Source organism: Cavia porcellus, unplaced genomic scaffold, assembly GCF_034190915.1.
Source record: "Cavia porcellus strain 051 isolate PalLab524CR breed Dunkin Hartley unplaced genomic scaffold, mCavPor4.1 scaffold_17, whole genome shotgun sequence".
NCBI classification, from domain to species: domain Eukaryota; kingdom Metazoa; phylum Chordata; class Mammalia; order Rodentia; family Caviidae; genus Cavia; species Cavia porcellus.
Window position 1 is genome coordinate 1,163,626 of NW_026947500.1, and position 15,865 is coordinate 1,179,490.

Here is a 15,865-nt window from a genome sequence, read left to right on the forward strand (position 1 = left end):
TTAAGCCATAAAACCTAGTTTTGAAAAAAATCAGAAAATATTACATTTACATTTGGAGAAGTGAGAAATGACTTCTCAAATAAGTGATTGTAAGATCTGACTCTTTAGGTAATATAAGCCTTATTGATTGATAGGCAAGAAGAGTCTATCTTTAATATAGATCTAAATCACCTGGTGGAACAGCAAACATAAAATCTGTGATGTAACTATCTAAATTTAAATTCTTACATAGCTATAAGTGAAGCTATGATGTATCCTGTGAAAGGGTCTCTGAGTTCCTTTATTCACTGGTGGATGTCATATTACTCAATTATATTATGATAGAGTTGTCCAAAATAAGATTTTTGTGAACATATTTGAAACAGATTTTTCTATTGCAATCTAAATCTTAAAAGTCAGAAATCCTATTTTTCATGCATGTAAGTGAGGAGCAATTTGGTTAAGTTTTACTATCAGGTAAGGTAGTGGTGTCTTTCCAACACCTCTAAAACTCATGTGTGTCATATATTTTGATATCCAACTTAGTGTTATACTTATTTGCACTTACCCTTAGTTTTATTCTTGAGCCAATTTAACTGTATGAAGTGTGCTTCTTTTAGCAAGTTGGGAGTGATGGTACATGGATGATAAACTCTTCAAAAGTAGGAGTGTATGCTCAGTAGTTTATTGTTAGGTCACATATTTTAAGAGAAGAAATACTCTGCAGAGATCTCCTAACTGAAGATGATGAGTGTGTTCAAAGCTGAGTTCCTCATCTTTTCCTTGAATTGATTATTTATTCCCAGAGGCTTCCTCAGACTGTTCAGGCTGAAAGTCTGAATGTCACTTGTGGATTTTCTCTTTTTTATTACCTGATGCCCAATGTTTCCAACAATCCTCTCTGTTTTATGCTCAAATTAAATTGAAAGTGTGTCAATTTTCACCGCCTTCTTGGGACCCTCATCTGAGCTACCATTATCTTGCTTTATTTTTGTAGTAGCCTCATCGTTGGCTTTATGTTTATGCCTTTACTCATCTTTCTGTTCTTACGAAGCAGCCAGAACATATTACTCCACATACTGCAAAGATTACCAAACACTGCAAAGATTTCCAGTTACATGCTGCACATAGGAATTTATAGGATTTGCACCCTTCACTCGGCGCTTGGTCAAAATTCATGTCTTCTGGATTCTCTTTTTCTTATTCCCCTTTCTAATCTGTTTCCTCTTTCTTCTCCATGTATACTCTGGACATTTTTGTGTCTAGATCTCTTGATTCACTTCTGTTCCTCTTGTATATCTTCTAGCTAGCAGTAGACGAGCTCTCCATCCTGTTTTATTTCCTTCCCATAGGTATATATTGACTTTCTTTGAGCTTACAGTATCCTGACACTGTCCATCTTCCTTGTACTCTTTATTGTTTTCCTCCTCGGTGGTACTGAATACTTTTTTAGCTGACTACACAACTTATTTAATGTGTTGTTTTGTTTTTTGTAGCAGGGATTGAACTCACAGCGTCACGCTTGCCAAGCGGGCACTGATGCCACTGAGCTAAATCCTCGGCCCTTATTTAAGGTTTTTGATTGCAAAGAATGCCAAGTCTGAGAAGGCAGAGTGCTTTTTCGTTTTGCTCCAAGTCACATGCTCAACCTAGAACCACGCTTTGTACATAGCATGTTCTAAATGATTGTTAATTTCCTGCTTACTGCAGATACACTGTCAGTTCTGTCTCTGAAGCCGATTCTCTCCTCCATCCCTTGGGCACTTTTTTTTTTTTTTTTTTTTTTTTTTTTTTTAAATTTAAGAGGAAAAAGAGAAAAACACAAAACAAACCAAAGCGGCGTAAGGGTACACGCAATACAGAACTACAAAACAAAACAAAACAAAACAAAAAAACATAAGCACTTTGACACAAGAGTTACTTCGTGACTTGAAGATAGACTTAAAACAGATACACACAAAAGGGGTTCAGAAAGTTGGAAGAGAGAATGCAGAGTACTAAGGTTTGAGAACAATGTGTAAAGGCTGGGAGATGGGAGATGTGAGAGTACCCAAAATGAAGTGATGGGAGAAACTCATGGGAAAGTTAATAGTAAGTTATCAAATGCCTTGCACGTCACATAAGGGTGTCTGAATTTGGGCAATAGAAAGTCTTTAAAAGAGTAAACAAACATTGACTTACTGAGATTATGATTTTGGAAATACAAATTTATGCACTTTAAATTCTTTAATAAAATGTTTCAAACATATTTTTGATGAATTTAAAGGGTAATCTTTTCTTGTAAGATAATTGTCATGAAACACTACCTTTGGCAGATTATAACTTGAATGAATTTTCACGTGTGTTTGAGATTTAGTTGCATTTGCCCAACTGAGCATGCATAAAAGCTTGTGTGACCTCTTTAAAATAAAAGCCTCTGGGCCTTGGCATTCTTCTAGTTACTTTGTTCCATAGATATGATCGTGCTTGCCAAGACAACAGGTTGGTTATTCCTGTATTTCTAATCATTAGGCATGTTTTTATATTGTTTTTAGATAAAGGAAACTTACTGTTTTCTTACATCTCCTTTTCCATTATTTTCAACCCACATTCATGAAGAAAAACTAAGATTTTTGACATAAAATCTACTTGTTTTGTGAATAAAAATTTTTCTCGGTAAAAAAAAAAACAAGTTTTATTTTTGGAGAAAGTGTTAGGGCATAATCTTTGGAGATAGTTTATTGGTTGCCAGTGATGACTGCACGTTTCCAGGTAAAGGGAGGCTATATCAGGTTAGCAGTCTCTGGAAACAGTCACACATTCAATTAAAATGTTTTAGCAATTTTAGAGAGTTGAGTAGTTTTTCACGTTTATCTTGACTTCCAGCACATCAAAAGAATTTAGCTTTAATTACTTCTTGTAGGAGTTAATCTGTGTAGAAGCCTATCTCTAACTGTCCAGAGAGGCCATGCTCAAATGTGAAGCCAGTCTTCTCTCTCCATTTGCAAATGCCCCAGAGAGATTTGTTCACATGTACACAGATCCCTATTGAGTTCACGTTAGTAGAGGTAGCAGAAACTTATTTTAAATAGAAATTTTAGAAATTCTAATAGCTTTTTGTTGTTGTTGTTCTGGAAATTGAATTTAGGGCTCCATGCTTGCCTGGCAGGGTCTGTGCCATTGAGCTAACTTTTTGATCAGTTGGGATTCTTGGTTCCAAGCAAAAGAATTTGGTTATTTTAAGTCCAATATCATTTCACTAGAGGGTAATGGGGAGAAGAGGGTCACCCCGAGTGATGGGAAGTGGGAAGCCTGATAGAGAACCAGAGAGTTCTGGGGGAAGCAGGCAGCACCACTGGTAGGAGTCTGCTGTGTGAGTGGCTTTTGTGCTGCAGGAATCTTGTCTCTGGATGTTGTTTTTTTTTCCTCATGAATCAAACTGTCAGAAGCAAATTCTTGATAGGCTATCAAGGAATGGATACTGGAAAACATTGCCTTTCTGCCCTCATTGGGAGCAACTGCACAAGGCAGGACCGACTGACAAGATGCTAACAATTACACAATTTCCTCCAGAGACCAGAGTGTTCATAGGTAACTAGAGGCAGGGCTGGGTGCTATCAGAATGCACTTTAGTTTAATGTTTGTAGTTTGAATTCTTTTTTTGTTTTGGAACACAGAGTGAGGGTTAAAGATTCTTGCTTTTGTAAGTGGGTATAAATATCTGTATTTTTCTATCTATCTATGTTCTATATAGGTTACCTTCTCTTTGGAAAAGGAACTATGAGGTAGAATAGAAAATAAGAAAGTTTCACCACAAACTAAATTTCCTGTCTGCTTGTATTAACTCAGGGGAAGCTATAGTTGTGTATGTAGGTTCTAAATTGTTGGTTTGAATTATCCTTGAATGGCTCCACTGTTTCTTGCACTTCCAAATTACCAATAAAAAAGGAATAATATAAAGGGAGCAAGACATAAAATCTGTTTTTCTTCAAATAAGTTTGAAATTAAAAGTGGCCACCGATTAAAACTTAATCAGGTATTATATGTATATGCATAGTGTTTATTATTTATCCTTATTATTGTTTATTCTTAACTGTGTAGGCCTGATTCTCTTAACACTTCAGTGGGTATTTCTTAGAACAAATAAATTACTATATATAACCATAAGAAATTTATCAAAATCAGGAAATTAATATACAAATACTCTATAGACCAATTAGTCAAGAATGCTATGTAGCAAAAAAAAGAAAATCTCAGATCCAATGTTGTACACCATTTTTTAAAATTTTAAATAGAAAAAAAAACCAGAAAAATCATAAAGCAAACAAACAATTAAAAAACAGCAACAAAAGCAGCAAACAATAGGATATAGGGTTTCAATACAAGGTGATAGGAATTTAACAATGGTTGTTATATTGCATATTGTTATCCTCAGAATAATTGCTCAACTTACCAGACACAGGCAGGATTGATCAAACAATATGCAAAATAATTTCCCTATGAGCAGTTTCTTTCTCTTTTACTATACCTATTGTAAATTTTGGATCTTATGTACTCTTTCAGTTTTTTATACTAGTGAGACAATGTGGTGTTTACATCTGCAAGTCTGATTTATTTCACTTAAGAATATGCTGTCTAGTTGGATCCATTTACTGATAAAAGCCTCAAGTTTATCGTTCTTTAAGGCCGAGTAGTATTCCACTGTATAAAAATACATCTTTTTTATCCATTCCTCAGTTGATGGGCATTTGGGGTGTTTCCAGGATTTAACTATTACAAATTGTGCTGCTCCATGGATGCACATTTCTTGCTGTGATATGATATTTTCATTTCTGGGAAAATACCCAGAAGAATAGCTGGGTCAAAGAAAACCTCTACGCCTAATTTTTTGAGGATTCTCCATATTGATTTCCACAGTGGCTGTACCAGCTTACATTCCCACCAACAATAAGGAAGACTTTTTTCACCCACAACCCCACCAGCATTTATTATTGGTTAATTTCTAGATATTAGTGAGATGATATCTCACTAATCTCAGTGTTGTTTTAATTTGCATTTATTGAATGTTGAACATTTTTCATGTATTTATTTACCATGTGTATTTCTTCATCCAAGACTTGTTTATTCATTTCAGATGCCTGTTTTTTATTAGGATCTTTAAATTTGGGGAGCCTGATTTTTTTTTTCAATTCTTTGTGTGTTCTAGATAAAAATCCTTTTTCTGAGGGACAGTTGGCAAAAAAAATTTCCCAATTCGTGGATTTTCTTTTCACTCTGTTGGAGATTTCTTTTGATGTACAGAGACTTTTTAATAAGACGAGATTCTAGTTGTTGATTCTTTGAAGTATTTCCCATGCAGTTTTGTTTTTGTTCATGAACTCTTAACTACCCCATATGTCCTTGAGATTTCTACCTACTTTGTCTTCCAGTAGGATTGGTGTTTCTGTCTTATTATTTAGATCTTTGATCTGTTTTGACTTTAGTTTACTGCATGGTGATAGGCATAGGTCTAGTTTAAGTCTTTGGCATTTAGAAAACCAGTGTTTCCCATACCACTTATCAAAGAGGCTGTCTTTTTTCCAGTGAATCTTGTCAAAATTTCCAGTGAATCCTTGTCAAAGATAAGGTGGCTAAGTGTGTTTATAGTTGTGTCTGTGTCTTTTGTTCTGTTCCGTTGATCTTCAGGTCTGTTTTGTTGCCAGTACCGTGTTGAGCAGCTTTGTAGTATTATTTCAAGTCTGGGATTGTGATGCCTCCCTCTTTGCCTCTGTTTAGGATTGCCCTTGCTATTCTAGGCCCCTCATAGTTCCATATGAATGTTAAGAATATTTTCTATAGATCTCTGAGGTATGCTAGTGATATTTTGATCAGAATTGCATTAAATCTATATCATGGTTTTAGGAGTATGGCCATTTTCACAATGTTGGTTCTTCCTATACATGAGCAAGGAATATCTTCCTATTTTCTGAATTATTCTTCAATCTCTTATGTCAGAGTACTGTAATTTGCAATATGTAAATCTTTTACTTGCTCTGTTAGACTGATTCTAAGTATCTCAATTTTTTATGTTACTGTGAAGGATATGGTTTCCCTAATTTCTCTCTCAACGAGTTTGAGTTTGTTGTTTGTGTACAGGAATGCCATTGACTTTTTTTTTTTTTTTTTTTTTTTTTTTTGTACTGGGAATCACACTCACAACTTTGCACTTGCCAGACAGGTGCGTAAGCCACTGAGTTAAATCTCTGGCCCTAACTTTCGTATATTGACTTTGTATCCAGTTATGCTATAGAATTTGCTTATTAGGTCTAGAAGTCTGTTGTTGGAGGTTTGGGGGTCTTCTATGTAGAGTATTATATTATCTTCACATAATGATAATTTAACTTCTTCCTTTCCTAACTTTTTTCCTTTATGTTTTCTCTTGTCTAGTTCCTCTGGCTAATGTTTCCAGAACTAAGAATGGTGATAGTGGACAACCTTGTCTTGTTCCTGATTTTAGAGTGAAAGCTTTCAGTTTTTGTCCATTTAGAATGATATTGGCTTTGGTTTGTCATAGATGGCTTTTATCAGATTGAGGTAAAGACCATCTATTCCAATTTCTTCTAGAGCTTTTATCATGAATGAGCTTTTTATCAAAAGCCTTTTCATCCATTGAGATGATGATATGACTTTTGTCTTCTGCTCTGTTAATATGGTGTATTATCTTTGTTGATATGCTTAGATGAGCCATTACTGCGTTGCTGGGATAAATCCCACTTGGATGTGGTATATAATCTTCTTGATGATTTGCTGCCTTCTGTTTGCTAGTATTTTCTTGAGATTGTTGCATCCATGCTCATTAGAGAGCTTGGCCTGTAATTTTCTTTTTGTTTGGGTCTTTCTATGGCTTTTTAAAATCAGGGTAATATTTGCTCTCCAACAATGAATTAGGGATAATTGCATCCTTTTCAATTCCATTAAAGAGTCTGAGGTGTATTGGTATTAAGTCATCTCTAATTTTTTTGTACAACTCAACTGTGAATCCATCAGGCTGTGGTCTTTTTTTTGTTGTTGGTAAGTGTTTAATTATGTTTTCATTTTCATTGGCTGATATCAGGTGATGCAGAAGTTTTATATCTTTTTTATTCAGCTTTGATAATTCATATGTTTCTAGGAATCTGTCCATTTATTTTGTGTTTTTGGTCCTATGAGAGCAAAGGTTTTCTAAGTAGGCATTGATGATTGTCTGTATTTCCACAGGCTCTGTAGTGACTTCATTCTTTTCACTCCTCATTGTATGAATCTGAATTTTTTCCTTCCTTTTTTTTAAATAAGGTGGGCTAGGGCTTTATCAATTTTATTTATTCTTTCAAAAAACCAATAAATTCATTATTTTCTTAGTCTCAACTGCATTAATTCTTTCTCTGCTTTTAAATTTATTTCCTCTTTTGGGCTTTGGGTTTGAGTTCTTTTTCTAGAAGTCTGAGGTGCAGCATTAGTTTGTTTATTTGTGCTCATTGTGTTTTCCTCATATGAGGATTCACTGTTATAAATTTACCTCTGAGGACTGCGTCTGTTGTTTCTTGTAGCTTCCAGTAAGTTGTACTTGAACTTTTATTTGATTGTATATATTAATTTCTTCTTTAAATTTCTCTGTAACCCATTGGTTGTTCAAGAGGGTACTATTTAATTTTCATGTTTTTATGGAACTTTTTTGGTTTCGTCATTAATTTCCAATTTTTATTCAATTTTGTTATTTCTTTACTAATTTTTTTTGTCTAGTTGATCTGTGTCTTTGTGACAATGCGGTATTGAGGTCCCCCATTATAACTGTATTATTGTTTATTTTCTTTTTTGTGTCTATTAATATTTGTCTTACATAGTTGGGTCCTGTCATATTTTGTTCACATACGTATATATTTATGATTATTAGATCTATTGTCCCCTAACAAGTATGTAATGACCTTCTGTATCTCTTTTGATCATTCTTGATTTGAAATTCATATTGAATGCAAGAAGAATAGCTACCCCTGACTTTTTCTGGGTTCCTGTTACATGGAGTATTATTTTCTATTCTTTGACTTTCAGTCTATACATTTCCTATTGACTTAAATGTATTTCTTGTATACAGCACATAATTGAATTTTGTTTGTTGATCCATTCTTCCAGTCTGTTGTTTTTGATTGGTGAATTGAGACAATTTACGTTAATGGCTGTAACTCATATATAGTATCTTTGTCATATATCTTTCTGCTGTTTGTTCCCTATTTTTCCTCTCTGTTTAATTTCTTGTCCTGCTTGTTAGTTGTTTGTTCTTCCTTTGTTGGTCTTGGAATTTTGTGGTCATTTTTATCTTTTTCTATAATGTCTTTCAGTGCTCTTTGTAGGACTGGTGGGGTGTTCAAGAAGTTTTTCAGTTTTTCTTTGTCATGGAAGTATCTTATTTGTCCATTGATTTTGAAACATAGTTTTGCAGGGTACATCAATAGGGTTTGAACTTGTTTTCTTTCAGTACTTGAAATACTTCAAATTCTCCTTGACTTAAGATTTTGTTTTGAGAAGTCTGCTGTGATTGTAATAGGCTCTCCTTTGTATGTTATGTTTTTCTTTTCTCTAGAAGCTTTTAATATTGTGCTCTTAATGCTGAATTTCTGGGATCTTGATTATTATATGTTGAGGTATAGATTTATTTTGATTATGGCTAAGTAGAGTTCTATATGCTTTGCTTATCTGTATATCAATTTTTTTACCATATTTGAGAACTTTTCTGCTATTACTTCTGCACATAGTCTTTCTATGTAGTTTGTGTTGTCTCCTTTTTTTGTTGACACCTATGATCATCATGTTGCTTCTCTTTGCATCATTTTGAAGCTGTTGAATTATTTCCTCATTCCTTGTTATTTTTAAGAGATATTTCCTTTCATGATAACTAGCAGCAATCCTGCCTTCGAGGTCTGAGAGTCTGTCTTCAATTTCATTGATGCAGTTTTGCCTGCTTCAAGTGGAATTTTTTATTTCCTGGGTATCTCATTGAATCTGTTTCATGTATCCTAATTTTTTCCTGTATAGTTCATTCAAGGTTCCTATCATTTTTGTATAATCCCCAATTTTTTAAATCTATGTCTTCTTTGGATATACTAGCCAATTATTTCATTATGTTTATCATTTCTGTTTTTACCTAAGATATTATTTCTTGTCTGAAATCCTTTTTCTTCTGTTGCCATCATTGCAGAAATTTCAGGTGTGTGATTTCTGTTTTTATCCATGTATATGTCTCCTGTTCTTGATCTGAATGAGCTGGAAGTTTAAGTTTACATTTTTTCTTTCATTTTGGCATTTTCTTGTGTTCTTCTGAATCAGCTGGATGTGAAGTCCTAGTTGCTTTCTTTTTTTTTTTTTTTTTTTTGTCTTTTTCATTTTTATCGGTACCAGGGATCAAACTCACGACCGCCTGCTTGCAAGGCAGGTGCTTATGCCGCTGAGCTAAATCCCCAGCCCCTCCTAGTTGCTTTCTACCCTAGCAGCCCATCTTGCAGTGGACCTTCCTGATTGTTGCTGATGTCTACAGGTCTCTGGGCATATCTTGGTCCCTGTGGGCTTCAAAGATGGTTCTTGTGTGTAGACAGGCCAGGGGGTACAGCCTCTCGATCCCTGCAAGCCTCACCGGAGGTGGATGATCACAGGTTGTTGAGCGCAGACTCTAGTTCCTTCAGGCCTCAGTGTTGCTTCCCAGATGGAGGCAGGTCGCTGGGTAGTGTGCCATTGTTATTGGGGTTTTTTGGTCATTGAAATATGAAATGCTGCCTCATTCCTCGTTGATCTCAAAGCATTTCTTTGTATTTTAAGATAGTGATATTTTTAAATAACACCAATTATTTTATGAGATAGTCTTACATTCCTTACATAGAGAAATGTTTTTAAAGTTATTCATATATTTCCTCTATTAAAAATAAAAATGTTTAGAATGAACAGAATACCAAAATAATGCTCACATCTTTACAGATAGATCTATATAGACGCATGAATTTAATTAGTTAAGAAAGAGTCTCACTATGTCACTAAATTATCCACACTTGACTGAATTTGCAATCCTGTTTTCTTTGTGTCCCAGAGACAGCAGGTGTGTGCCGCCATGCCCAACTTGGCATCATTTCTAAACAGGGCTCTCAGCTGAACCTAGACATGGTGAAATGTCTTGTGAGAGCAATGTTAACTCTCATATAATATTAGTAGAGTGCTTATTATGTGACAGAGACTATACTCAGAGTTTAAGTTACTTTCTCATCTTCAAATGACTAAGAGTGCACATGCAAAATCAAAAATAAAACAAAACAAAAAACCCAAAGGATTCAGTGAGAGAAGTATACAAAGTATTTTGAGACCTTAGGAGAGAGATACTCTCTTTGCCTAGATAAAAGTGTTAATAATTTGATTCTGAAAATAAGTAAAAATCAGTGATTCAAGAAGAAGTTCTTTTAACTCTTTTTTTCTTTTTTTTTTTTTTTTTTTTTGGTACTGGGGGTCAAACTTACAACCTCATGCTTGCCAAGTGGATGTTATATCCCTGGTCCCACTTCTTTAGGTTTTTCAAAATGGTTAGAAACAAATGATAACTTATACAATAATTTATTCTGAATCTGATATAATTGATTTGAATAAAGTAGCAATTATTTTATATAACAAGAAATGTTGTATGGTCACTATTAAGAGTTTGTAGACATATTATATCTGACAAATTTACTGTTGTATAATGAGGTGACATGATAGTGAAATAAATGAGTGCCAATAGTGAATAAAGCCTATTTAGATATTGTCATGGTTTGTGTCTATATGTTCCCTGAAAGATTCATGCAGTCATGGGGGCAGGCTTCTAGAGTTTTGATTGGTTCATGGCCCAATGCTGGGATTATGGGTGTGAGCGCTACTCCCACTCTAGGATGGGTGGCCTACATACATTATAAAGGGCAGTGAGAGTCTTGTCTCCATGCTGCTCTCTTTTTGTTCTTGTTGCTTTTGCTGTCTTCTGTTGCCATGAACTGTTGTGTTTGGGTCCAGCTGAGTATGGAATGAAATCTTCAAAAACTGTGAGCTAAATAAACCTTTCCTCCTTTAAATTTTGGTGTCAGATATTTTATTCCAGCAAAAAGAGAAAAATAACCAACACAGATATTATAAGGCATTTCAATTATTTTTTATTTGACATTATTGGTATATTATGGTTTCTTCATATTAATGAATCAAAAAATACAGAACCAGATGTTCACGAAACCCTGAATGTATGAAGTTCCTTATAAATCATCATTTTTTATGGGTTTCACTTATGTGTATTTTTCTTTGAAGCCCCCTTCATTTTTATTGTATTTTCAGTGAGTTCTTAATTAAGAAGTGTTTGTGAAGCGGTATGTGAAAAATAGCAGTACACCAGAGTGGTCTACACTAGAGCAGCTCTGCATGAACTACACTCAGTGCAATCTTAGGCCAATAATTTAATCTTTTTGAGCCTCATTTTCTTCATTTCTAAAATAAGCTTTGAGTAAGGTCATCTCCTTAAAAAACACATCTCGAGTGATAGATACATTTTTAACAGTTTTGCTACTTTAGGTAGATAGAGATTAGGTATTTTGTCTCTAACAGTGTTGACCCTCATCTTGTATTAAGATATTTAAAACTTAATTTACAGTTTCCCTTGGAAAAAAACCTGAAGACTTGTCTGCTTTGGATTTGTTGCCGCTCAGGAGCCCCTCTTGGAGCACACCCATTTAATACATTTTGACAGCCATACTCACTCTGGTTTTCTGCAGCCCCTGGTTTACAGTCTTATCCCAGCCTGCTTTACTCATTTAGATAGCTTAACTTCACTAAAAGCATTCAGTGTAATATCCTCAGTTATGCAACCTGTAGGGAACAGGGACACATTATATCCTAAGGAGGTGACAAGATGTTAGGACTGTGTGAATTCCATGTGTCTTTTCTTAGGAAGTTCTGATTTTGTGTTCCTATGTGAGGAAGAATTAAATGTTCTTGCTGAAAAATTTTTCCTGTTTGGAGTTAGTGGTAGAAAATGATCATCATCTTGAACTGCACATCTTGTAGGACACTCTTAAGGTTCTACTATTCATCAATATTTTATGATGTTATGTTATGCCAAGCCTAATAAATGCCATGTTTCAGTAGCAAGATAAGGTCTGAAAGTGTTGAAAAGTGTATGATAAAAGTGCCCCTAACCTGTTTGATCACAAGTAAAGGCCTTGTACATTTTAAATAATTTCATTGACTAGGTCAAGAATCCAAAAAAAATTGTTTTTGAAAAACCAGATAGTATTTTTTTTTTCTGAATTGCAGGCCTTGTGGTCTCCATCATTGCAAGCACATAGCTACAGATTTATGCTTATGGATGTATTCCAATAAAACTTTATTCACACTGCCAAGGATATTTAGTGTGTAGGTTGTAGTTTGCTAACTTCTGGGCAGAAAATTGGAACCTGATTAGACAGACATGGTCAAAAACTTAAAGAGTTCTATGCTTTACATTTGTACTTAGTTCTTTCATATTCCTAGAAAGAATTAAAAAATCCCACTATCCTCGTATCTAAGATAAACATACATTCCAAGGAATGTGTTTGATTAACATCTAATGAAAACATTAGCAATGTATTTAAGGATTGTGAAGTGCTTTGTTAATTTTAAATAATGGATATAATATCTTAACAATTATCTCATGGTTCCTTGAAATTCCCAAGTATTTTTGTCTGTTCTCTGAAAGTCTTTGTGCAGGCAACTGTGATTTTGTGGAGGGAGGTATCATTATATATCTACACTTCATTGAGTTACATGTCATTAATTTAAGGCAGCGACTGCTGCCCTTCATTGTAGGTTGCTAACTTATAATAAAGATGTTTGTAGAAGAATGATGATATACTTGACAAGGGATTTTGAGGATATATAGTTCAACCCTTTCATATTTAACACAGAGAAGCTAAAATCCTGGCATGGTTTCAGTGCACACAATAGGTAACTAGAACTTCAAGTATGTTGCTTATTTTACAGAACTTTGTCAACTTGAGGTGCTTTTTTGGCCAAAATTAGTTTATGAGAAGCCAATAAATTCAGGTTTCCAAGATCTACTTAACCAAAGATGTGCGACACTGTCCGAAACCTGTTTATATTTGAATGCCCAGTTCATTTTGATGGCCATGCTTTCAACATTCTGATGGTTGTTTCTAGCATTTTTCCTCTCCTTCCCTCATTCCTTATTCCAGTCCCTCTTTATCTTTTTAAAATTGACACATAATTATTGCATATATATATATAGTATATATATATATATATATATATATATATATATATTTAACCATAATGTCTCTTGTTTTCTTCAAAATAGTTGACCGTACTTTCACACATAGTGATATCAAATGTAACAAAACAATAAAACCAATCAAAAGAATGAAAGCATTACAGGACTTCAAAAGATAACAGGAAACAATAAGAGGTTACTAAAATATCTCATTTTCTCCAAAAAGTTGTCCATATTTTCACATATAATAAAAACAAAGCAACAGAATAGAACTAATCAAAACAGAAGAATATAAATATAATGAGGTTCAATGTGATAACTGATAATTTTGATACATTTATATAATGATCAAATTAAGTTCATCAGCATCACTCTCTCCTTAAACATTTATGGTTTTGTTGCTGTTGTTGAGGACCTTCAAAATTTATTTTGATTCTTGCAGTTTATAGTAAATCATTAAGAACTACAGTCACACTACTGTGTTATAGAACTTTAGAACTCATTCCTTTTCTGTCTTTATATTTTGGTTCCTTGTATTAAAATTTACACTTCTTAATTCTCTACTTCTGCAAAATCAATGTTTTTATTTTCACATTTGATTGAGAAAATATGGTATTTGCCTTTCTGTAGCTGCCTTATTTGACATAAATACTGTTCTTCAGTTTCATTTGTATTCCTGCAGATGACTGGATTTCACTCTTTATGTGGCTGAATAATATTCCATTTTGCTTATATATGACTGCCATATTTTTGGTTCATTCTTTTGTTTTTTTTTTTTTTTTTTTTTATCGGTACCGGGGATCAAACTCACGACCGCCTGCTTGCAAGGCAGGTGCTTATGCCACTGAGCTAAATCCCCAGCCCCTGGTTCATTCTTTTTTTGATGGAGCCCTTAATTAAGTCCATGTCGTGACTTTGAGTAGTACTACAATACATCTACGAATGCAGATATCTCATTGATATATTGATTTCATTTCCTGTGATATTTACTAAGTAGTGGGATAACTGGATCGTACTGTAATTCTAATTTAGTTTTTTGAGAAATCTCCATAATGTTTTCTACAATATCTGTCCTAATTTACATTCTCACCAACAGTATACAGAAGTTCTCCTCCTCTGCATTCTTGTCAGCATAAACATTACAGGTATTCTAACGGGGTGAGATGGCTTTTTTGTAGTTTTGATTTCATTTTCCTCATGATTAGTATGGTGAGCAGTTTTCTCTTTATGTCTGTCTGTCTGTCTTTCTTCCTCCCTCCCTCTCTCCCTCCGCCCCCTCTTCCTCTCTTTCTTTCTTTCTTGCTTGCTTTTTTGTACCGGGAACTGTACTTGGGAGCTAGCACTTGCCAGGCCTGCCAGCATGATCTGGTTGTGCCTTGTCACCCCATTGATCCCCAGAGTTGATCTGACTGACCTGGCTGGCTAGGTAGACATCCCCTTCCTCACGGTCCATGTGTGTCCCTCCCGAAGCTTGGTGGAAGAGACTACCACGCCAATAGGGAGGACCATTTCCTCAGTCAAGAGTAGAGGAACAGCGGTGCTCCTTGCTAGAACCTTGAAGCACACTGTTGTGTTTCAGATTATTGTGCTGAGATAACTTCTGTACCTCATTGCTTGAAGGATTTCTCATCTTGAAATAATGTTGAATTTTATCAAATACTTTCTATGTATATATTGAGTTAATCATATGATTTTCCCATGCTAATAGTATATCACTTTTATTAAGTTGTATGTACTGAAACATTCTGATCTAGAGGATATAGCTTAGTTGATTTTGGTGTAAAATCTTTTTGATGTGCGGTTGGTTTTTCATTGCTAGTATTTTAATTTTATTGATACATTTTAGATATATGTAACACATTTATTAGAGGAAGTTTGAACCTGTACATGATATTTCCTTATTCTTCTATTTTTGATTGAACCCTTCTCCTCCCTTAAACTGCTCTTCCCCTCCTTATTTGCAAAAACTTTGTTTCCATTTTCTTCTATTTTCTCTTTTCCCTTCCTTCCCTCCCCTTTCCCCATCCTCTATTCCCCTGCCCATTTGAACATTCTCTTCCTGTTTCTCAGTATCTGTTATATATGTCTGTCTGTATTTACCCTTTCGGTTTTTCCCACTAGAGAAGCAATGTGACACATAAATGTGTTTCCAATTTATTTCATTTAAGAGTGTGGACTCTCTTTTTCCTCCCCACTTCCTCTCTTTCCCCCTCCTCCCCCCTCTAGTTCCTCTTTCCTTTTGAACAATTTCTTCCTATTTCACAATACTGCTTGACAGTTTGCTTTTTATTTACACAGTCGGTATTATCAGGGTTGTTGGCCTGCAGTGTTCTTTTTCATTATGTTCTTGTCTGGTTTTGTACCTTGGTAATACTGCCTCATAGAATGATTTGTAAAGGTCTCTCTTATTCAGTTTTTTTTTTTTTTTTTTGGAGTAGTTTGATAATTGATCTTGGTTCTTGTTTAAAAGTTTGTAAAAATCAATAATATAACCATCTGGTCACAGACTTTATTATAAGGCTTTCTATTAAGTTAGCTTTGTAACTCATTAGTGGTATATTTAGGTTTTTTGTATTTACGTGGTTTAGTTTTGGTAAGTAATATGTGTCCAGAAGTTTATTGATATTTTTCCACATT

At 34.5% G+C, this 15,865-nt stretch overlaps 1 protein-coding gene across 1 annotated transcript in view; it reads left to right on the forward strand.

Annotated features, from left to right (window-relative positions):
- The window catches only part of LOC100727084 (uncharacterized), a 357,749-nt gene that overhangs the window by 100,542 nt on the left and 241,342 nt on the right, over window positions 1-15,865 (forward strand). The gene's annotated exons all lie outside the window — the stretch shown is intronic.